Genomic DNA, 23583 nt, shown 5'->3' with positions numbered 1-23583 from the left:
GGCCTCACTGGATAGAAGCAGCAAGGGAGCTCTCTGGGACCTATTTATAAGAGCAATAATCCCATTCATGAGGGCTTCACCCTGTGACCTAATCACCTCCCAAAGGCCCGACTTTATAATACAATCACATTGGGCATTAGGATTTCAACATATGAATTTTGAGGGACACAAACATTCATCATGGTAGGTGAATAATTAAAGATGGGGGATTGGGGCCCAATCTAGGGAATATAGTTACCAAACACACCAAAGGGCAAACATTTTATTTACACAGATATTTAGCCCTTACAATAAATCTATGGAGCAGGAATTAGGACATGTCAGGAAACATGTTGAAATGGGTTAAGAAGTTTGCCCAAGGTCACAGCTAATGAGTGTCAGAGACTCGATCTGACCCCAGGATGGTATGTCCCAAAGCCCATGGTCTTCTCCTGACATCAGTAAAGCTGACTTCCAGGAACACCAAAGTGAGAAGGTGAGTTCTCAGGGTTCTGCAGCATTCAGAGGGTGTATGCTATAAAGTCTAAAAGGAAGATCTACTTTGGATGGGAGAGTAGATCAGAGGTTCTCAGACAGGGATGATTTTACTGTTCTCTTCCCAAGGAGATGTTTAGCAACATCTGGGGACATTTTCAATTGTCACGGCTTGGGAGATGCTACTGGCAGCTAGTGCAGAAAGCCCAGAGATTCTGTTAAACATCTTGTTGTGCTCAGGAAAGCCCCTGCAATACAGAATTATCTGGTCCAAAATGTCAGTAGTATGGAAGATAAGAAACTCTAGGCAAGGTGATAGTAGGTGTCTTCCAACTCCAGAACTAAATGAGGGTCCTTAATTTTCTTTCCATCTAGCTTCATAGATGGAATTGAATTCCGTAATTTTGCATTTTTCAAGGCAAAGCCAGGGAGGGGACAAGAATACCATACCCATATCATCAGACCCATTTAAACCCCGAGTTTCTGGCATGCCCAAGGCCCCAAAGAAATGTAAAAATATTCCCTCTACCTCCTAAAGACTTGGCCATTAAGTGCCCTCAGTGAATCTGCACCCCTGTGAAATCCAGCTAAGTAGAACTTCACAGGGGCTTCATATGGGCAATAGGGGATTCTAGAAAAATCCAGAGGTGAGGGTGGAAAGGAGTAGAAACCCACCAGCTCAGTTCAATCCATCATTTCAATGAATGCCCAATTGGTAAAAGCTAATTCTCTGGAAGGCCGATTTGCTGAGAGCAAATTCCCAGAAAGCCAGTTCTTAGAAAGATAAATTTGCCAAATCACCAATTCACTAATTTTTCCAAATTCACATGTTATGATGCTTCATGGAAATGTTTATCCCCTAATTCCAGTGTGAAATAGGTCAATCTCTTCGGCATATTATAATTTCTTTTGAATGGTTTTGCTATGGAATTGAATTTTAAATTATGCATTAATGACATCTGAAATTCTGCTTTTTTTTTTTTTTGCTTGCTGTTTAAAGTTAACTTGTTTTCATTTTAGTTTAATTAAGATTTTACATTGACTTGCCAGCAGTTTGTAGAAAGGTGCAAGAAGAGGCACACCAAAACAGTGGAAGGGCTTTGAAAATGACCAGAAGAGATTTGTCACACTAGTCATGTGTCAAAAACCAGGCCTATAGTCAAGGAAGAATCAATTCAGAAGCAGCAAAGCAATCATTTTGCACTTTAAAATGTGGCCATTAAGGACTGGAAATAATAAATCAAGGTAGATTGGCTATCTGCAAAATACTAAATATGCAAGAAGATTGGCAAAAACCCAATGGCATTTAAAAGTGGCATTTAAAAGTATCTTTCTAGGGGTGTCTGGGGGCTCAGTTGGTGGAGTGTCTGATTCTTGGTTTCTGCCCAGGTCCTGATCTCATGGGTCATGGGTTCTAGTCCGGCATCAGCCTCCATGCTCAGCAGGGAGTGTGCCTGAGATTTTCTCTCTCCCTCTCCCTCTGTCCCTCCCACTTGTGTGTTCTCTCACTCACTCTCTCATTTTCTCTCTTTCTAAATTAATAATAAATCTTTATTTTTTTAATTATGTTAAGTTGGCCACCATACAGTACATCATTAGTTTTTGATGTAGTGTTCAATGATTCATTAGTTGTGTATAACACTCTGTGGTATTTACCCCAAAGATACAGATACAGTGAAAAATAAGAGGCACAGACACCCCAATGTTCATAGCAGCAATGTCCAGAGTAAGTAAATCTTTAATAAAATAATAAAATAATATAAAAATATCTTTTTGAGTTGCTTAGCTGATTTGCCAAAAAAGGACAATGTTACTTATCATAAGACACGGTTTATTTCTGTATAGAACAGCCATAAAATCAAGAGACTTGTTTTTCCTTATGTGTGGGGAATTTTTTTTAACCACTGCTAAATTCTATTATGCCACAATGTTATTTTCCATTTCTCTAAACATCAAGCACTTTTCAGTGATGTTCATATATTCCTTAATTTTTATACTCCTGGCAATTTGACACTTATATTTATTCTATTTATATTCAAAAGCACTCAAAAAGATTTAAAGCATTAAATTTAAATTTAAACTAAATCTTCAATATCAAAAAAATCCAAAATTTAATTTGAAATTAGGAAGCATGCAAGATGAATCAGTTTTAAACTAAATTAAACTAGAATTTATATTCCAAAGCATACAAAGAAAATCAAAAGTAGCCATTAGTTAAAACAGTTACACATAAATATTAGCATAAACTGAAAAGTTCCCATGTGAAATGCTGAAATAGAATTACTAATTATAAAATATGCTTCTTTATGTAGCATCATTTGTAGCAAAAATGAGACATTTATATTAAGTTTAAGACATTCCCATTAAAGTAGCTAAACATTCTAGTCAAATATTACAAACTATCCAGTTTGGTAAATTTGGTACATTAGTCAATAGGTGAAATTGATCATTTAGAAAATTGTCCTTCTAATAATTTCTTTTCAGGGAATTTGACTCAGACTCAAGAACATGTAAAAGTGGGAAAAGGGAGTAAGTTTCAGGGTGAAGGCCTCAGGGTAGCAGGGCAGGCTGTGATTTTTCTCTTCTCCTTAGAGGCTGCAATCTGCCTTGGGGGTGAGAGCCAGGGAGCTGAGTCACCCCAATAACTTGCACTCCTAGTGGACTGCAGTGCTGATGGCTACGCAAAGATCCAGAGGCTTAAGACATGTTCCCATCTCGCAAAACATGCCTCCTCCTTGTGAAGGAAACCTAATGCATTAATTATTCAAAACTACTACACTTCACTGATATAAGTGATCATTACTATGTAACCCACGTCTATAGAGCCTAAAATTATTCTAGAACTTACCACTGCCCCATGTCAATAGCCCTGTTAGACAAAAAGAGTGATACCTTACCATAATTTCTTCTTTACTAGTGGGAAAGCTCCAGTGCTGAGAGACTAGGTGACCTATTCAAATTCACACCACTTATCAGTGGCAGATCTTAGAGGTTATTTATCTGTGCTGCCCAAGCTGGTAGCCACTTTCCACACAATGAAGTGTCAGTTAATTGAAACTGAGAAAATTTATAAGTCACTTCCTTGGACTCACCAGCCACATTTTGAGTGTTCGATACCCACAGGGGCTAGAGGCTACCATATTAGCAGGCTCAGATAAAGGCCACTTCTACCACCATGGAAAGTTCTATAGAAGAGCACAAAATCTTTGCACTCCAGAGAAGCAGCAGAAGCATCACCTAGGAGCTTATTAGAAATGCAGAATCTGGGGTGCCTGGGAGGCTCAGTGGGTTAAGCTTCTGCCTTCAGCTCAGGTCATGATCTCAGGGTCCTGGGATCCAGCCCTGCATGGGGCTCTCTGCTCAGCGGGGAGCCTGCTTCCTCCCTCTCTCTCTTCCTGCCTCTCTGCCTACTTGTGATCTCTCTCATTCCGTCAAATAAATAAGTAAAATCTTTAAAAAAAAAAAAAAGAAAAGAAAAGAAAAGAAAGGAAGAAAGAAATGCAGAATCTCAGCCCCCATCCCAAACCTACAGAATCAGAAACTGCATTTTAGCAAGATTCCCCAAGAGATTTAGGTAAAGTTTGAGAAGCACTGACCTAAACACCCCCATCTTCTGCTTCATTTTGCTGACGAAAAATGAAGTGCATAGAGAAGAACTGACACAACCATTGTCATGTACAAGGTTGGGAGTGGAGCTGGGGCCAGGAGCCAAGACTTGGGCATCTGCCACTCAGCCCTTGAGTGGGAACTGGGCCTTGGAGACTGTGGTGGCGCCTGGCAATGGAATGGGGAAAAGGGTGCCAATGCCTCTGTTCCCACCACAGCAGGAAAGAGGGCAGAGGGCAATGATGTTGGCCCCAAGAGGGCAGGGGGAGGCTGGCAGATCTAAGAGGACCTTGAATGGAGGACCCCTGTCCAAGATGGAAGGTGATACCATAGAGCTGCCAGGCTGAAGAACAGGAGCTGGGGCCTGCGGACTGGCCAGCACTGCAGCCGAAGGAAAGCTGGTGATGCGGTTGTGTCTACAGCAGTGAGAGGAGAGGGAGTCTCCCTTCCCTGGCAGGGGGCTTACCCCCTACTCTGAAGGGCTAGCTTTCCAAGGGGCTGCCAAAAGTTTATCTCCAAGGTCCTCCCCATCCCCAGCAGAGACCCCAGGGCCACCCATTCCCCATCCTTCAGCCCCTTTCAGCACACCTGGAGGTGGCACCTGGTTAACCAGAGAGTCAGCCAGAAAAGTGCACAGGCCAAAACAAGAGACGGGCTCTGCGCTTTGAGCCTCTGGAGACAATGCCCCAAGTCACTGCAGCTTCCCTGGGGAAAACTCCTGGACCTCGTCAGCAGAGTAGAGGGTTGTAGACTAGGATTCAGTCCTAGACTAGACTGGTTATATGACTCCAGAACAGCATTACGCAAGAGAAGTTTCTACAAAAATAGGAACATTCTCTATCTGTGCTGTCCGACACAGAAGCCAGCAGCCACGCATAGCTGGAGAACATTTGCAATGTGACTGAGGAACCAAGCTTTTAATTTTAGTTCATTTCAATTTAAGTACCTGCATGTGTCTAGTGGTTGCCATATTGAACCACACAGCCCTACACAAGTCTGTCCTCCTCTCTGGGCCTCAGCCTTCTCAGCTGTAAAATGGAAAAGCTGGACCAGGTGGGCTGATTTTGAATATGAACCATAGGCAAGATGACAGAGCTATTTGTTTTCCCTTCGGTCAACATGCCACAGGCAGATAGTACTCACTTTCTCTTCTTTCCTGTGCCACCATGGTGATGAGGAAGAAGATGCCTTCAGGTAAATAAAAGCCCACATATTCTCCATCTCAACACTTTCTGTTAAGTTATCTTAAAAGGAAAGTTTAAAAAAACATGTGACAAGTACTTTTTCCTTGGTCTATGTTAGATCTGAAGTGTTCAACCCACTGACTGACACAGAGTTTTAATACATATATGGTGGTTTTATTTTTTTAGCTTATTTTATTTAAAGTAAATTAGTTAACATAACATATCACTAGTTTCGGATGTAGAGTTCAGTTATTTATCCATTGCATATAACACCCAGGGCTTTGACAGTCCTCTATTGAGAGGTGGAAGTGTCCCCTCCCCTTAGCTATGAGTGAGTCTGAGACATCTGGGCTAGTAGTGGCTAGCAAAAGGGAGGCTAGGTGACGTCCAAGGCTAGTTGTAAAGGAATGAAGTTCCACTTTCACTGGGGCACTCACTCTTGGAGCCCTGAGTCTCCATGTAAGAATTCACTCTGTGTCACCAACATGACTAAAAGAAGATATTAGTCGATGCCTCAGGTGACAGCCATCCCAGTCAACGCACCAGATCTGGGAGTGAAGAGGCCATCTTGGAAGTGGATCCCCCAGCTTGGCTCTTCCAATCTGCAGCCATCTGTGCCATCCCAGCTGAAGCCCGAGACATCATGGAGAAGGAAGAGTCATTCCCAATGTGCCCTCTCTGATTTCTCACTCTCAGAATTGAGAAAGCAAATCCTATGGCACCATGTTTGACGGGTAGTTTGCTCTGAAGTAATAAGCAACAGAACAGAATGTAAGTAGGCAGGAACCCTGTCAGGTAACGTGTAGGTTCTCAGAAGGGGGGAACTCTCCAATGATCAGGTTCAAGCACAGGTCTTAGAACTGGGGTGCTCAGATTTGCACCCAGCTCTGTTCCTCAGTGATTCTAGGGGTGTGAGCAGATTCCTTAGCCTCTTTAGTTTCTTCCACCAAATAGAATTCTGTTTGTGGTGATTAGTAAAAGATGATGCTCAGGAAGACCCTTCAGTGAATGCATCATAAGGAGAGGCAGGGGGTGTGTACACAGTCAGGTTCCAGTGCTAGTTATGTGGCCACGGACAAAGAGTGTATGAAGTGTTTTCTCATGAGATCACCACGATGCAGTCTGGATCTGGAAGATTAGAAATGATATGAATTTAAGAGGTCAGAAATGCATTTGAGCCAATAGCTCCACTCTGGTGTATGAATTTGCTTCCATTGCCTGTGAGGTAAAGCAGCTAACTATTTAGAAGACAATAATGATATTGTAATAGAAAAGGAAGGAACACCCAGCCCAGAATGTACTGAAGGATGATGCCTTCAGGCTCTGGGGTCCTAGTGGTGGCCTGTGCTTTATTTTATCTCCCATCAAACTTCCTGGCCCAAAAGCTGTCCTCTGAGTGCATCCCCTTCCTCTGAGTTCTCCCCTGAGCTGAGACCTCTATTAGAAATGACCCTCTTTTTCTTCCACCTCTAGCCCTAACATCATACCCCTCCCAAGCTGGAAGTTCTTCTTAATATCTGACTTCGGTGACCCATCCTTCTCTCTTGAACACACACACACACCTCATCTTTCATCTCAGTTCCATCCTTATAGAAGCTGGAACGTCAATTTCTCAGACATAATGCACTTTCTCTCTGTTCAGTACTGGCCCCTAAGCTACTATTTCTCTTACCACATTTCAGCTGAGAAAATGCCATGCATGGCAGTTAAAGAGGAGAGACAAAGATTAACAGGTGTTTTCCAGAACTGAGCACCAAGCCTGTGGCCTCTGGGCTGCCCTGTGGAGCATCTGCAGCATTGCCCTCCTGAAGGTCCCCCTCCCCTCCTCTTTCAAAGATTAAAATCAACAGGCTCCATTAGCAAGAGCCAACAGAGGGGAGAGGGAGGGAACTTTATCTCTGGAATTCCATCTTCTCAGTGGTCCAGAAAATGTAGAAAGGGCAGGGCACTCCATTTATCTCCCCAGATGGGTCCCTGGTACCTGACACGACCTGGCAGCCCATATTCCTCCTCTGATTTCCCTGTCACCAAAAGCCTGGCAAGTCTAGGAGCCAGTGTGAGGCTCTGGGTGGGATGGCAACAGGGAGAGGGGAGGAGGGCACTCTGGCCCTGGAAGAGGGGGATGAGAGGCCATTTCTCCTCACTGACGCTAGAGGGGAGAAGTGAGGGGAAGGGGATGTTGCCATCAGGAATGTAGGGCAGAACAGGAGATGGTCAGCCAGGCCATTTCACCATAACTGATCTCTCAGGATGGACACAGTTTAAGTTAGAAGGAGGGAGGTCTGGCGTAAGACAGAGGGAGGGGCACTTGAGTGGCTTGGTTGATTAAGCATTCGACTTTTAGTTTCAGCTCAGGTCATGATCTCAGGGTCCTGGGATTGAGCCCCAAGTCCAGCTCTGGGCTCAGTTCTGAGTCTGCTTGGAATTCTCTTCCTCTCCCTCTGCCCCTGCCCCCATTCATTGTCTTTCTTTTTCTCTCCATCTATCTCTTCTCTATCCTTCTTCACTCTCTCTCCCTTTTTCTAAAAGAAAGAAATCCTAAAGAAACAATAAGATAGATGGGAAGAACAGGGATGATGAGGCTGGTTTCATTCTCCTTCTGGCTTTGACTCGCTCTTGCCCTTACTTTTCTACCTAAAAGGTGGTGTTGCAAAGTGGAAATGGCCCAGCCTCTGGCCCCATGGACTCCAGCTTTGGCACTGTCATCTTGAGTGTGGCATTTAACTTCTCTGGACCCCATTTTTTCCATCTGTAAATGAAGTGATATGACATCAAGAACAGTGGTGAGAATTCAGCAAGGAAACCCAGATGAAGTGCCCTAGTGAAGTACTGGACTGGTTGAGATGCCCTCTAATTGTCAGTCCCCCACTCCCCGTCCTGCCTCCCACCATCCACCTTTATGATAGAGAACAAACTCTCAGCCAAAAAGAAAGCAGAGAAAAAGCCATGAGCACAGGGGCAGGGTGCTGCAACACTTGTTCAAGGCATGTAATCATCATGAGGTCAACCTTAATAGCTTCTATTTATTTTGCACCTGTCCTTGAAGAGCTCTGTCACTCTCAGCCTCTGGATGAGATCAGTCACCTTTGTGAACAGCTGAGTGAGGTCAGGAGAAGAAGCACATGCTATGCCTGGCTCAGGTTGGAGGGCTCAGCCCAGGAAGTGATCTGCCCAATGCTGTTCGGATAGAACAGAGATGGAACTGAAGCCAGCACATCGTGGATCACTGTTCAGTAATCACCAAGGGTCTCATGGTGTTCTTCTGCCTCCAGAGCAAGAACAGGGTTGTGTCCACTCTTTTCCACTCCCTCAGGCCATACCAAGTATGATGATCCAGGGTTCCACGGCCTTGCAAAAAACGTCTAGCTCTCAAAGCTCCATATAGCTAGTGAGTCACAGAGTTTTAGGGAGAATGTGCCCCAAGGCAGAAGCTCTCCAGGGATGCAATTTTCATCCACCCAAGAACTACTTCCCTCCAGCATAGATGTTAGAGAATGACATTCAAGTGGAATGCCCAAGTGCCTATAAAAGAATTATTACTAAGTAAGAGTGGATGATGATAATTAATTACCCCCCATTAAAGAGAAAGTCCCTACAGCAAAAGCATCAAAGGCGATGTTTTACTGAGTTGGCAATTTCTTTGGCTCTGGAACAAGATGACTCCTTAGTCTGCATCTTGAGTCTGTTCTTTTCTCTCACATTCTGACTTGAAGAATATGCATTTTGACTTTAGAAAATTTCTTTTAATTCCCACCTTTCCCCTCATCCCTGATCCAGTAATCATTATTATTAAAACTTCACACCAGGGCCACAGACATATTTTATAACAATCCTTTGATGGATTAATTCACAGTTACTCTCCTTCTTTACTTAAGTCTAATCAAAGAAAATGCACTTAGAGTGGAAAAAAAAATCTCCCTGCCAGCCAACAGGGGAAGACCATAGAAAAGAAACATCCAAAAGGATGATAACATCTATCTCCTCCTCCACAAATATGCTAATGGGGGAGGAGTGGACAGAGCAAGAAGGTATGCTATAATCCCAGAAGAATACAAGGGACCAATCCAGATTTCCTCCAAATCCTGTCCTATGTCTGACTCTATGGAGTGTATATCCATGTCTCTTAGAAACATACTTACTTCATGATTCTTGGGCCAGAATCTGAATCAGCTGTCCTGTGACTAGTAAGAAAGTTCTCTGCCTACTGGATGAACTTGACCATGGAGAGAACATCCTGAGAATCTCATGTGACTAATTTGGGAAGGAATCTTGAAATATCCATGTATAGCAAAAAGAGTACAGAAGTTAGGGAGTCTGGGAGCTGAGAAGTCTCTGCACTTCCTGGCCTTGTCACCTGGAGGTTCTCTGTAAGTCAGGCTCCTTATCTATAAGAGCAAGAGAAGAATTCTTATCTGATGGGTTCTTGAGGAGTTGGAGGAGGTCCTTGATGTGGTCCGGTACCTAGCTCAGTTCCTGAGTATGTGCTTTCCATCATGTTATATAATTGCCATCTTGGGAGGATGGGAGCAGGACCATGAAGGAGGTGAAATGCCACTATACATGCCAGCTCCCAGAAGACTGTCTGGACCTTTATAAGTACGTAGTAAACATTTGTTGACTGAATCAATGCAGTCAGATCCACTGGTTGTGCCTATGTAGCCAGAATGTTGGTAGATTCAGTAAGAGCTCCCTGGACATTGAGGAAGTTACTTTCCAATCATCAAGCTGCAGGGACCTCAGCAATCCAGAGATGTCCTTTTGGGATTGGTTAGTACTCCAGGCTCCCACAAAGGATGCTTGTGAAAACTTGTGGAGACTGTGCAAGACTAGGCAGAAACAGGCTTCCATCAGCCTATTCTGAAGAATAGCTGTTGCTTGCTAGAATACTTTTCCTGGAAACAACTAGCCTAACACCAACCTATTAGGATAATTATTGCTGGTGGTTGGCACAGGCCAACTCCTAATCTTGGTGTCTTAACACAACAAAAATTAAATTTTCACTGACTAGAAGTCCAAGGTGGCTTGGTAGGAGTTTTCCTTCAACCAATGACTCAGGGATCTAGTTGCTTATCCATATCAGCATATTGCTTTCGAAGTTGCCCCTGAAAAGGAAAAGGAGATGGAGATGGCACAGTGGTTCTTCACCGCGTTGGCTCAGAAGTAGCACACATCATTTCTGATAACAGTCATTGGATCCCTTCCCTCTACCATATAACGCTTTAACTGGAGGGGCAAAAGGAGGCTTTTAGGCAAGATACTCAAACACAGGAGCCAGGGTCCAGACCTTGGGAAACATTTTCTACTTTGTTGATTACTCATCTTTTCTCCTCTAATTCTGATGAGTGAGTTTCAGAGGGGATTACTGAGGCAACTGTAGTGGTGTCTTTGTAGCTGGTTCCCTCCCCAGTGACTCAGTTGAGGGTAAAGGTCATGGAAAACCTGGCACCCTTGTCCTCTCACTAATCTCCTGGAGAAGATAGATCCTCCCTTTCTGGAATGTATGAAGGCCGCCAGTCACAATGTTAATTCTACCAGCAGCGGGGGCTGCTCCCCAAGAGTCTGACAGCCCAAGACGTCTTCATAACTGTTTGGGGGGGCCAGCGCCTGCAGGTGAACCCCAACTCCTCTGGACCAGCCAGCCCAGGACTCTCTGCAAGAGAGATTAAAGCTAGCCTGAGGCTTATAGGGGAAGGGAACATATACACAGTTTGAGGCCCTGGAGGCTAAAAAGCTAGGCTTATATATTTCAGGCTACAGCTTTGCCAAGTGTTTTCCCCAAGCACAAGGCTATGGAAATTCTGAATTGTCCAGTCACTGGCTGTGGTCCAAGCCACACTTCCCTTTACCTTCCCAATGCTCCCCTAACCACCGCAACTCCCTGACTGCCTCTGGGAGTCCCAGCATTTTCCCCCAGCAAACACATTGACAGTCCTATAAAAACTGAATGCAAGGAGAAGAAAAGGAGAGGCCAGGCTTATTAAACCACCCGCCCCGCCGCCCCACCTCGGCTAGCTGCGAGGATTCTTTTAAGTCCACTGTTGGATTTCTTTGAGGTCTCAGTACGTGCTGATTTGCATGGCTGGCTTAGCGGATAGGGGAAGGAGGTAAGACAAGCTTTGCACTGGATAAATAAAAAGCTCTTTGTTAATTAAGGAGCCACCGACAAGGCCATGGCCTATGTCAGACAGCCTACACAGAAGATTGGATTCTTCTGGAACTGAAAATAAGGAAACAGAGAAACTGCCCCCTCCACACTGCATAACTTTGTTCAAGGGCTGCTAAGTTATTCTCTGCTACTACATCAGCTGTGAGAGCCCTGCAAAACATGCTGGGGTTAAAAAAGATCTCGAGCACCCCACCCCCATCTTAGAAAGAAAAGGATGTGTTAAGTTATCTAAAACAGTTCATCTCCCATCTTCTCTCTGAAAAAGAACCTAAATCACTAATTTTTCTATACAGACTTTTTATGTTCTCCTGGTGTGTCCAAACAGACTAATCTGAATGCAGGATGTAAATAAGCCACCCAAGTTGGCTTGAGAATGTTGAGTGGAAAAAGGAAATCAGATGATTTGCCCAATGTCTTGGACCCACAAGATCTTACAAATGGCTAGACTTCCATAAGGGCAATTTCTGGCCTGACCTGCCAAAAGCTCTCTGCATGCCAAAGCTTAGACCAAGGACCGGGCACCTGGCAGCAACCTCCTCTCCATGCCCTCTCCCTTCCTGAGCCAGCCTCACGTGAGTTCCTGAAGCCAAGAGTCTAAGGTCAAACTTTCAGGCCTGCCTCTCGCATGGACAGGTCACAAAACCTGTGTTCATTCCAAAGATAATAAGAGGATTAAATGTGACCATGTATTGTGCCTCCTACACTCTAGGTGTTCAGTAAATCACACATAAATAATAGTGTGGTAAGATGACATTGTTGCTCTTCTCTTTATCTCCTCCAGCTCTTGTTTCACTTCTCTGGAAGAGAGCCAATCTACTCCAAAGGGAACTGAGCCATTTCCAGGCAATATAAATTGGGCTGATCAAACTTTTCCAAGAGATGTGAATAGGGCAGAAAGGAATACAACAGCGTGAAGTCACTACAAGCTCAAAGGAATGCCCTGACTTCCTAAGAGTTTACCTATCCTGGGCCTCTTTATACTTATTATAGGGGGCCACCCCTGCACTGACTCTTCCCTTCTGTGATCTCACTGGATCATGTCAGCAGCTCTGCTGCATATAGGGGCCCTGTGCCCTCACTGCCTCACTGCTTACAGGCTTTCCTCTCAGACTCAGCCACTCTTCCCACTATAAAAACCTCTTAGAGCCTCCCTAACCTCCAGATGGATCACAGAGTCTCTGATCTTTGGGAAGACACCATGCAATGCAACAAGCCTGGATTTGAATCCTGATTCAATCACTCATTAGTGATTACTTGCCACTAATCCTTAAGCACGTAGTTTTCACAACTGGGAACTGGAAACAATAATGTCTTCTACATGAGGATCCCAAGAGTGTTAGAACCTCATCAGAACACTACCTAACTCAGCCAGCAGTAACCACCTCCTTTAGTCAGGGTCTGCTGTGAGTTACACGACTAGACAATTCTCATCTTTGCCTGTTGATGGTCAAAATAACACAGAAGTCTTTCATTCCCAACTTACTGATGTCAAAGTTCAGAGAGATTATTTAATGTGTGCAGTTCACAGGAGGTGGGAGATTGGGGATTTAAATGCAAACCAATCTGACTTCCAAGTCTGCCTTTTTTTTTTTTTTTTTTTTTTTTTTGTCAGAGAGAGAGAGCAAGCACAGGCAGACAGAGTGGCAGGCAGAGGCAGAGGGAGAAGCAGGCTCCCTGCCAAGCAAGGAGCCTGATGTGGGACTCGATCCCAGGACACCAGGATCATGACCTGAGCCGAAGGCAGCCGCTTAACCAACTGAGCCACCCAGGCGTCCCAAGTCTGCCCTGTCTTACACAACTTCATGCCTTTCTTAATTTGTCTCTCCAGTAGCCTACCCACCACACATTCTTCTTACCACCATCATTTCCTAGCAAGACACCCTGAGGGCCTTTGCTCTGAAGATTGCATGGCCACTCACCCATGTTCTAAAGAACAAGTGTGTTCAGCCCTCTCCAGGAGACAAAGAGTGGGAACCAAGAAGATGAAATTTAATGGCGATAAACATAAGGTTCCACATTTCCATTCAAACCAAAAGTTACATGAAGAGACTGTAGAGAAACTTGGCTCACACTAGTCAAGGGAGGGGGGCTGTGACAGAGAGAGCAGCTGCCACTTACACTCTGGCTTTAGTTCAGCATGAGGTGCATGGTATATGCTTTATTCCTGACCTCCCCACAATTTCACATGAGCCATGAGATGAGGCTCCTTTAGAAGCAAATGTCTCAGGGCTGTAGGGATAGATACAAAATGTACCTCAGTGGAGGTACTAGTCATGCCCAATGGCCAGGCAGCTTAAGAGTGGTGCTTTCAATTCCCTGCCTCTTTAAAGAAAGTGCCTGACAAGAAAGAAAACATCTGAGAGAGTGAGCATCCAAGGAGGAGCACAAATGCATCCATCAATGTGAGAAATATTTACTGATCCCTTTATAAGTCAGACACTGTTGTATAAGCTGAGGAGACAGCCAAGTCTCTGCCCTGTTGGAGGCCCCAAACATCCCCTTCTTATGTGTGGTTTCCAAGTTTGTAGCTGGTCTGCAGGTCCCTAGCAGCCCCGCCTCTGACTTTCTCTGACCTCATCTCCCACCATTGTTCCGTCTCTGACAGTGCTCCCAGAACATATCTCTTCTTACCTTTCCTTGAAGACACCAAGATCTCAGGACTTTGCATTTATAGTTACCAAAGCCCACCCCACCCCTTGCAATTTTAAGAGTCTGTTCTTTCATTCCAAGCTTCTTCAAAGATTACGCTGTCTCTCATTTTTTTTTAATATTTTTCACTTTTTTTTAACTTTCTTTCAGTGGATTTATATCAATCTTCCTATTCTGGCTTAAAAGAGTGTTAAGTCGCAGGGATTGCATTTAACAAGATTTGTTTGAGGGAATTGGATATTTACTCTAAGGGGATAATAATAATGACTTGTTTCTGTCACAGCTGTAGCCCCAGTGCCTTGGGCAGTGCCTGGGACACCATGGGGCAGAATAATTTGTGGGATGATTAAATATTGGAAGTAACAAGAACCAAAATACAAATGATGACAATGCCTATATTTTCTTTTATTCTCCTTGTTGTGATTTCCTTAGGTCTAAACCTATTTCCTTTTGATTTCAAGTTAGTTACTTGAGAGTAAATATTAATGGTGCCAATATCTTGCCATTGGTTGATGGTTCTAACCACACTGAACACTGACTTGTTAAAAAAAAAAAAAAAGAAGGAAAGGGAAAAAAGGTGGCTGTTCCAGCAGCCTGGACTCCTCCAGATGGGTTCTGCCTTTAAATTTTATGGTCCTGATGATGGTTTGGTTCCAAGAGAGGTCATCTCCTATCTGGTGACTTTCCTTCAGTTTATGGGTATTTTATTAAAAGCTGTATCCGGTGGACCCTCCAAAATGTCCAGCAAAAATGTCTTCCATTAAAGGTAAGGAAATGAATAACAGCATTTGGGTCTCAGAGGAGTTATTATATGCAGAGCAGAAGCCAGCTGTTCTCCATCTTTTCTGAAGATGTATCAAGAGGAAACCACTGAAATCACAGTGGGCAATATGTAAGTTGCACAGGTAGAAAAGCATGCTTAAGATAAAGGATTGTGAAATAATGGAAGAAGAAAAGTTGAAGGATTTCTTCCTCTAGAGAATTTGAAGTTGAATGAGGTCATGAATGCATCAGTCTGGGCTGATTTAGCCAAAGGGCACTTGGAGGACAGAACACATACTGTATGTAAAGTGACCTAACTCTCCCAATGTGACTTTAGACACGGGAGGATTTCCATCAAAACATAAGGATCATTATGACTATGAAGATATGCTTTTGTCTTTTTTTTAGCAACAAATTATATATTTTACTTCAGGAAAAGGAGTTAAAGGTAGAGGAGGATCCTCAGTGCTTATGTCAATTTAGCATGTAACCTTCAAAAGTTGATTTTTCAGGACGCCTGGGTGGCTCAGTTGGTTAAGCAGCTGCCTTCGGCTCAGGTCATGATCCCAGCGTCCTGGGATCGAGTCCCACATCGGGCTCCTTGCTCATCAGGGAGCCTGCTTCTCCCTCTGCCTCTGCCTGCCATTCTGTCTGCCTGTTCTTGCTCTCTCTCCCTCTCTCTCTCTGACAAATAAATAAATAAAATCTTTAAAAAAAAAAAAAAGTTGATTTTTCTTAGACTCTTTATACCTACAAGCAAATGACCAAAGAAACTCTTAAATGAAACTCCTTGACATCTGCTAAGATTTCATTTTCGAAATATTAAAGATGTTTTACAGCTTTCATCGTAAATGGGAAGTCAGTTTCAATGCACACTGCTCCCTAAAGAAAGGGGGTTTTGGAGGACTAATCCTTTTAGTCAAATGTACAGCAATGCCAGATAGACATATATGATGTGGGAAGACAAAAATTGGTCTCAGAGTCAAGAGACCCATGTTGACTTCAGTTTTCTGTACCTAAATTTTTTTGTATTAGACAAACCTTGTACTCTCAGTCCCTTGTTCTTCCCCTTTAATTGCAAAACCTGGGGGTTGCTATGTCTCTCTCTAAATGTATTATAAAGATTAGATAGGATATCATAGTCCAAGTCCTGTTATACAGTAAGCTTTCAATATCAATATTATTTTCCAAAAAAAGCAGCCAAAAAAATCATTTTTGCCTCTCTCTAACAGAAAAAAATGACACAAGTCCTTAACATCAGTCTTAACAAGTCCTCCCATTGGTGACTTATACAAAAAGAAGTTGGCTTTCAATTCCACCTCCAAACAAAACCTAAACTATTCAGACAGATTGTTCAAGTTCTCACCATGAGTGAAGCACCATCCCCTTTTCCTTGATAACATTATTTGGGGATACTGTGCAAAAACTCAAGAGAGGATACCTGTGAGACCAAAAGGACTTAGTCCACGAACAATGGGTGTCCAACCTCCATAGAATCTTGATGTTCTCAGTGTGACACAAATAAACAGAGCCACCAGACTGGAAGTAGCACCCTGAAGGGATGACAGGCAGCCCTAACCAATATAGATCATTGCCCAGGACTAGAAGGGCTCCCCAAAGTTGTGGTACTCATAAGACCCTGGGACCTTTCTGTCTGGGGACTACCAGGATAGCAGACTGAATTTCCAAATGGTTTGAAGACATGAGGAATCAGGATTATATTTTTGTTAATTTAGAGGAAATAAATGCAGTATTTCTTGCACACCTGAGTTTATAGGCTAAGAGCCATACCTGTAATCAAGAGCATACTCAAGAACACATGCTCAGCCCTACATACAGAGGACCTGGGAATCTTGAGAGATGATGTGAAAAGGTAAATTTATGTCTGGAAGTCTGGGAAGGCTCCAAGGAGACAGAATTCTGAGAGATGTCCAATCAGAGAAGAAAGAGTTCAGAGAAGAGTGAATGGTGCATGAAGTAGGTCTCAGGCAGAAGAAATGAGGTGAGGGACATTGAACTAATCTCCATATACTTGACCTATTTGGATGTAGCCATGAAGCAGATACTTGTGAAAAAAGTCTCATGCAGAGACTCATACTTTGTCTCTCAACTGATCCTGGGAATTGAGTCTTTGCCTTTCCCCACTATTCTTTACCTTAACTTTGTGTTTTATGCACCTACATTTCTTCTGTCAAGGATCAGTGCAGTTGGTGATGTGGTTCACAGTAAGATATTAAATGATAGTGATACCCAGAAAAAAAATCAAGAAATGGATAAATAAATCCATCTGGCAATGATTCCATACATTAGAATATCAGTAAGAAACTAATTTGGCTGCATTGGGCTCCTAAAGGAGTCACCTGCATGACCTAGGAATCTTACCTACTCCTAGACTACTCTTTGTCAAAATTCTCTCCATTAGAATAACTTAGATTATTTGTTAGAACACAGATCCCTTCTTCCTACCTTAAATGTACTGAATCAGAACCTCCAAGACTAGAGGCCAAGCCTAAAAATTTTAAGCAAGCTTCCCAAGTAATCCTAATGCACAATAAACTTTGAGGAGCCTTACCTTCCAGGGCAGTGAACAATGTTTCTTTCCTGACCCTTAGCATCTTGACCATATATCTATTTGGTACATATTTCACAGCATATTTGATTGCATGTCTGTGTCATCCATGTGAACTTCGCAACAGACAAAGACAGTGAGAAAGGGACCAGGTGGGAGAACTAGAGGACCTTGAGAAGGTACTATAAAAATATCAGTATACCTTAAGGATATTGGTGAAAATTTAATGAGTTTAATATATTACATGAAGTATCCAACACAAGTGTTAGCTTTATTCCTTGACACTTTGCATGAATACACCAGAATATGAGCTTTTTTAAGATTTTATTTATTTATTTGACAGAGATCACAAGTAGGCAGTGAGGCAGGCAGAGAAAGAGAGGGGAAAGAAGGTTCCCTGCTGAGCAGAGAGCCCGATGTGGGGCTCGACTCCAGGACCCTGGGATCATGGCCTGAGCTGAAGACAGGGGCTTCACCCACTGAGCCACCCAGGCGCCCCTAGAAAATGAGTTCTTAAGGACAGGGACACTTCCCTGTCTTGTTCATCCTTGCCATTCTGGAAATTTGAGTAGAGACTTGGTTCTTAGCTGATGTTTGCTGCATAGTCAGCTTCATGAGTGAATTCATGGTAGTAACCTTATAGTCACAGTAATTGCTACGTGACAATGCTAGTTGCCCTGAAAATGGCTTTTGAATGAATAATTGAATACATTAGTATCTGCTCATGATATGTGTTTCCTGTCTGCTTCGTCAATGCCAACAAAAAAAAATTTTTTAATAAATGGGTGCATACATAGAAGTGTATATGTATTTTAGAACACTCATAATGGACCACTCATCCTGCTCTAACTACCCCTCTGGTGTGAGTCAAAGCAAACCAAGAAATGTGGACACAGAGCTCACACATTTATTGAAATTTATGAGCCAGAGAGGTCAGAAAGAGGAATTTGAATCTTACTGGAGATACAGAAAGCTGCTTGGAGAGGTCCAAGGGATGTAAACTGCTCAGGTAAATGACTCTGGAATTCTGTTCTACCATATCCAGTTCTACAGTCTACCCCAAATCAAGAATGTAACAAAGGAGCTCTGGTGGCTGAAGGCAGGTGGCTGCCCCAGGAATGAAGAGGACAGACTTCTTTTCTGTTTGAATGCAAATACTGTCATCTGTAGAAAAAGGCAACTGGTGAGGAGAGGAAACCAAGCACATGGAGAAACCCAATGTACACATGTATATGAAGAAAGACACTGGCCTAAATAAACTAAGACTGGAAATGACCCACGTGGTGGGGGAGTGAAAAGCTGAAGTTATAGAGCCTTGGAGAGCCAGAGAGGAAATAGAAAGAGCTTTCTTTGGGGAGGCTGTGAGGCAGGAAGTAATGCCTCTGTGGATGAATGAATAGGATCATTCAGAAGCCCTGTTTGGTCCCCTTCTGCTTCATAAAGATACAACTGCTAAGGATATCCAATGGGGGCTAGTGGATGCCAAAGGCACTGTTCAATTCAGACATGCTAACAAAAAAGTAAACCAACTCAATAAAGAATCTCAGCCAAAACAGTTTTATGAATTTGGGTAGGTAATGCCAACACATGATAGACTATATATTTTTCACTTTCTCATAGAATTCCCAGGATCAGGAAGCCTTAGCTGGGGAGCTATGTTCAGATAAACCAGTTAGCTCAGAGAACTCACCCATAGTCCAGTGAAGAGAAAGCTCAGCCATGAAAATTCTTGATATCAAGTAGCAAGGTAGAAAGCTGTCAAAATAGTAAAAGGTTTTATATTTCAGGTTAAATCACCTCTCTGTTATTTCTTCTCTGTCTGACTTTATTTTTTCTTTGGAAAAGCAATGAAAACTCATTCATATGTGGAATATAAGGAATAGCACAGAGGACCATAGGAGAAGGCAGGGAAAACTGGATGGGAAGAAATCAGAGAGGAAGACAAACCATGAAAGGCTCTGGACCCCAAGAAACAAACTCAGGGTTACAGAAGGAAGGAAGGTGAGGGGATGGGGTAACTGGGTTAAGGGTATTAAGGAGGGCATGTGATGTGATGAGTACTGGGTGTTACACACAACTAATGAATCATTGAACACTACATCAAAATCTAAAGATGCACTGTATGTTGGCTAATTGAACATAATTTAAAAAAAGAAAATTCTGATCTAATCACAAAATTATCTATCCACTGTTTGCAATTATATGTGTGTAGATTGTGCTGGTCAGGATAAACCCTCTTTCTCTTTCTTCTGCCTTCAAATTCTGTTACCACCCATCCTTCCTGCAAAACACAATGAAGACAAGTCAACTTCAGAAATGTGCATCCATGTGCAACAGAGACAAGATTATAGCAGTTTGTGAATGTTATTGAGATTTTGGGAGTTAGCCTTAGGGATTTGGAGTAAAAGTAGTTGTGCAAAGAAAAGAATGAGGTTTCTGTTCACTTATGTGTACAAGTTTGGAGAGTCAAATCATTTCATGAGAATTATGTATTTTCAATGTCCTGTATTACATGGCAGTATATTTTAAGATATATGAAATGTTGAATGGATGAGTCACATTGTCTGATGTATAAAGTGTCTGAGATCTCTTATAGGAAATGTAGAGGATGCTGTACAGAATGTTATACAATGTACTCAAAAGTCAACCAGTAGGATAAAATAAATATGCATGAGTCCATACTGCTATAAATAAATGATTGAATAAATAAATGGGTGAAGGAGAAGGGACAAATATTTCTAACAGAAAAATTCCAAATAATGCACATAGAAAAAATCAGAGAAATATAAATTCACCATTACAACACCAGTGTTAGTGCAGGCAAAATCATGGATTAATGGCAAAATTAGAGTAAAAACTGTAAGGAAACCAGAATATTTACATAGTCTTAAGATCTCTCCCAAATATATAATAAATATATTAAGTATTTATTATAAACTGTAGTGGTTCCCCCCCTATCTCCACAAATTCTATGATACTTCTCTCTCCAAGAGGTATTTAATTCCCTTCTCCTCTAGTGTCCATTAAACTTAGTGGCTCATTTCTAACAAACCGAATATCAGAAAAGAAAAACAGTAACCTGGCAGATACTACCTTATCCAAGTAAGGTAATAAGTAACCACCTTCACCAGTAATAAGTCATATTGGTATCATGTAGATGCTAGTAAGATATAATAAAGGAGCGCTTCACCTCTATGGTATTCTTCCCAAAAATATGTAACTCCTAGTCAATGAGAAAACAACAGACAAACACAAATTGGAAGACACAATAACAAGATACCTGTCTAGTACTCTTCATCTTAACAAAGAGGTAACCCATGGAATGGGAGAAGATATTTGCAAATGGCATTACAGACAAAAGACTGATATCCAGGATCTATAAAGAATTTCTCAAACTCTACACACATGAAACAGATAATCATGTCAAAATATGGGCAGAAGATATGAACAGACACTTCTCCAATGAAGACATACAAATGGCTATCAGACACATGAAAAAATGTTCATCATCACTAGCCATTAGGGAGATTCAAATAAAAACCACATTGAGATACCACCTTACACCAGTTAGAACAGCCAAAATTAACAAGACAGGAAACAACGTGTGTTGGAGAGGATGTGGAGAAAAGGGAACCCTCTTACACTGTTGGTGGGAATGCAAGTTGATGCAGCCACTTTGGAAAACAGTGTGGTGATTCTTTAAGAAATTAAAAATAGAACTTCCCTATGACCCTGCAATTGCACTACTGGGTATTTACCCCACAGATACAGATGTAGTGAAAAGAAGGGCCATCTGTACCCCAATATTTATAGCAGCAATGGCCATGGTTGCCAAACTGTGGAAAGAACCAAGATGCCCTTCAGGGGATGAATGGATAAGGAGATGTGGTCCATATACACTATGGAGTATTATGCCTCCATCAGAAAGGATGAATACCCAACTTTTGTAGCAACGTGGACAGGACTGGAAGAGATTATGCTGAGTGAAATAAGTCAAGCAGAGAGCATCAATTATCATATGGTTTCACTTATTTGTGGAGCATAAGAAATAACACGGAGGACATGGGGAGATGGAGAGGAGAAGGGAATTGGGGGAAATTGGAGGGGGAGATGAACCATGAGAGACTATGGACTCTGAAAAACAATCTGAGGTTTTTGAAGGGGTGGGGAGTGGGAAGTTGGGTGAGCCTGGTGGTGGGTATTATGGAGGGCATGTATTGCATGGAGCACTGGGTGTGGTGCATAAAAAATGAATTCTGGTACACTGAAAAGAAATTTAAAAAATAAAAAATTAAGGAGCCTCTTTGTCCTAGCAGCTTTCAAGAGATTATACCTAAAATTATGATTCCTCAATTTGAACTATCAGGTGCCTTGATGTTTTTCTGGAATCTATAATCTTGGGTGGAGACCGTTCGGCCTCTAGTACATGAACGCTGGTTCCATTCACAAGATTGGGAAAATTTTCATGAAGAACTTGTTCCACTATATCTTCTAGATTTCTTTCTTTCTCCTCCCCTTCAGGGATTCCAATAATTCTGACGTTGGAATGTTTCATGGCGTCATTTATTTCCCTGATTCTGTTTTCATGGTTTCTAAGCTGTTTGTTCCAGGCTTCCTCCTGATCCTTTCTCTCTATCTGTTTGTCCTCCAGATCACTAATTCTATCTTCTGTCTCAGTTACCCTAGCTTTGAGAGAATTTAGATTAGATTGGAACTCATTGAGAGCATTGTGAACCTCAGCCCTGGTAGCTTTTAGCTCTGCCTTAACATTGTGAACATCCTCTCTGGTCGCTTTCAGCTCAGCCCTAATCAATTCCGTTTGGTCATCCATGGCTTTCTCCAACCTAGCTATTGCCTGGATAATTGTTAGCCTGAATTCTCTTTCTGACATATTGTCTATGTTGATAGCCGTTAGCTCTGTTGTAGAAGGTCCATCCTCTGTATTTTTCTTCTGTTGGACATTCCTCCTCCTAGTCATTTTGGTGAGAGATGACTGAACAGATGTAGCTGGTTGCATCGACTGGGGTGCAGTCTGGGTGCACCCTGGAACACTTCTGAGCAATCAGGATTCCCCACCCAAATGAGAGAAAAAAGAAAAGAAAAAGAAAAAAGAGAAAGAGAGAGAGACAGGAAAGAAAGGGAAGATGAAAGAGAAGGTTCAGCCCAAATGGGCCCCAAGGTAAGATTTATGAGGTATACAAACAAAAACAGACAAACATAAAGACTGATAAAAGTATATAACAAGAGAAAAGCAATATATATATACAAATAAAGGAAGAACCTTGTCGACAAGAACCCCAAGTGTAAGATTTATATACTATCAGGACAAACACAAAAACACAGAAACACTGGTGGAAGAAAAAGATGGGAGAGTGGTTATAAATTCTCAGTGTGGGTGAGGAAGGTTGTTTTGATTCTTCCTGGATGTATCTTGATATCTTTGTTAAAGGACTCAACTTTCCTAGGCTAAAGGGGGATTAAAAATTGGTTTACCTATAGGGGTAGTATTGATTGGGGAAAGGGGATTACTTTGAAGTTTAACTCTATATGAATATTAGAAAATAAAAATAAAAAAGGAATAAACTAGACTAAACTAAACTAAAATTTAAAAAAATTCAAAAAATAGAAATACAAAAGAAAAACACAGGTGTACTTATCAAAAAGTTCAGGTTAGAAGGTTATTATGAATTTGATGTACTGGACAGCTCACTGTGATGGTAAATAGGTTAAAAAATTATCTATATATCAAAAGCTTCTTCACAGCAAAGGAAACAGTCAAGAAAACAAAGAGGCAACCCACGGAATGGGAGAAGATATTTGCAAATGACAGTACAGACAAAAGATTGATATCCAGGATCTATAAAGAACTCCTCAAACTCAACACTCACAAAACAGATAATCATATCAAAAAATGGGCAGAAGATATGAACAGACACTTCTCCAATGAAGACATACAAATGGCTATCAGACACATGGAAAAAATGTTCATCATCACTAGCCATCAGGGAGATTCAAATTAAAACCACATTGAGATATCACCTTACACCAGTTAGAATGGCCAAAATTAGCAAGACAGGAAACAACATGTGTTAGAGGGGATGTGGAGAAAGGGGAACCCTCTTACACTGTTGGTGGGAGTGCAAGTTGGTGCAGCCTCTTTGGAGAACAGTGTG

At 42.1% G+C, this 23583-nt stretch overlaps 1 long non-coding RNA gene across 1 annotated transcript; it reads right to left on the bottom strand.

The window, feature by feature from the left end:
• Positions 1-3980: 3980 nt before the first annotated feature.
• Positions 3981-19219, bottom strand: LOC111145767. Its single transcript, XR_002640498.1, has 3 exons — positions 19101-19219; positions 9404-10366; positions 3981-6392 (listed from the first exon to the last, which is right to left on the bottom strand). It is a non-coding gene; the product is annotated as an uncharacterized LOC111145767 (long non-coding RNA).
• Between the last annotated feature and the right edge of the window lie 4364 nt (positions 19220-23583).

Source organism: Enhydra lutris, unplaced genomic scaffold (assembly GCF_002288905.1).
Source record: "Enhydra lutris kenyoni isolate GAN:26980312 unplaced genomic scaffold, ASM228890v2 scaffoldscaffold1, whole genome shotgun sequence".
NCBI lineage: Eukaryota > Metazoa > Chordata > Mammalia > Carnivora > Mustelidae > Enhydra > Enhydra lutris.
This window is presented reverse-complemented; position numbering and strand designations above follow the sequence as displayed.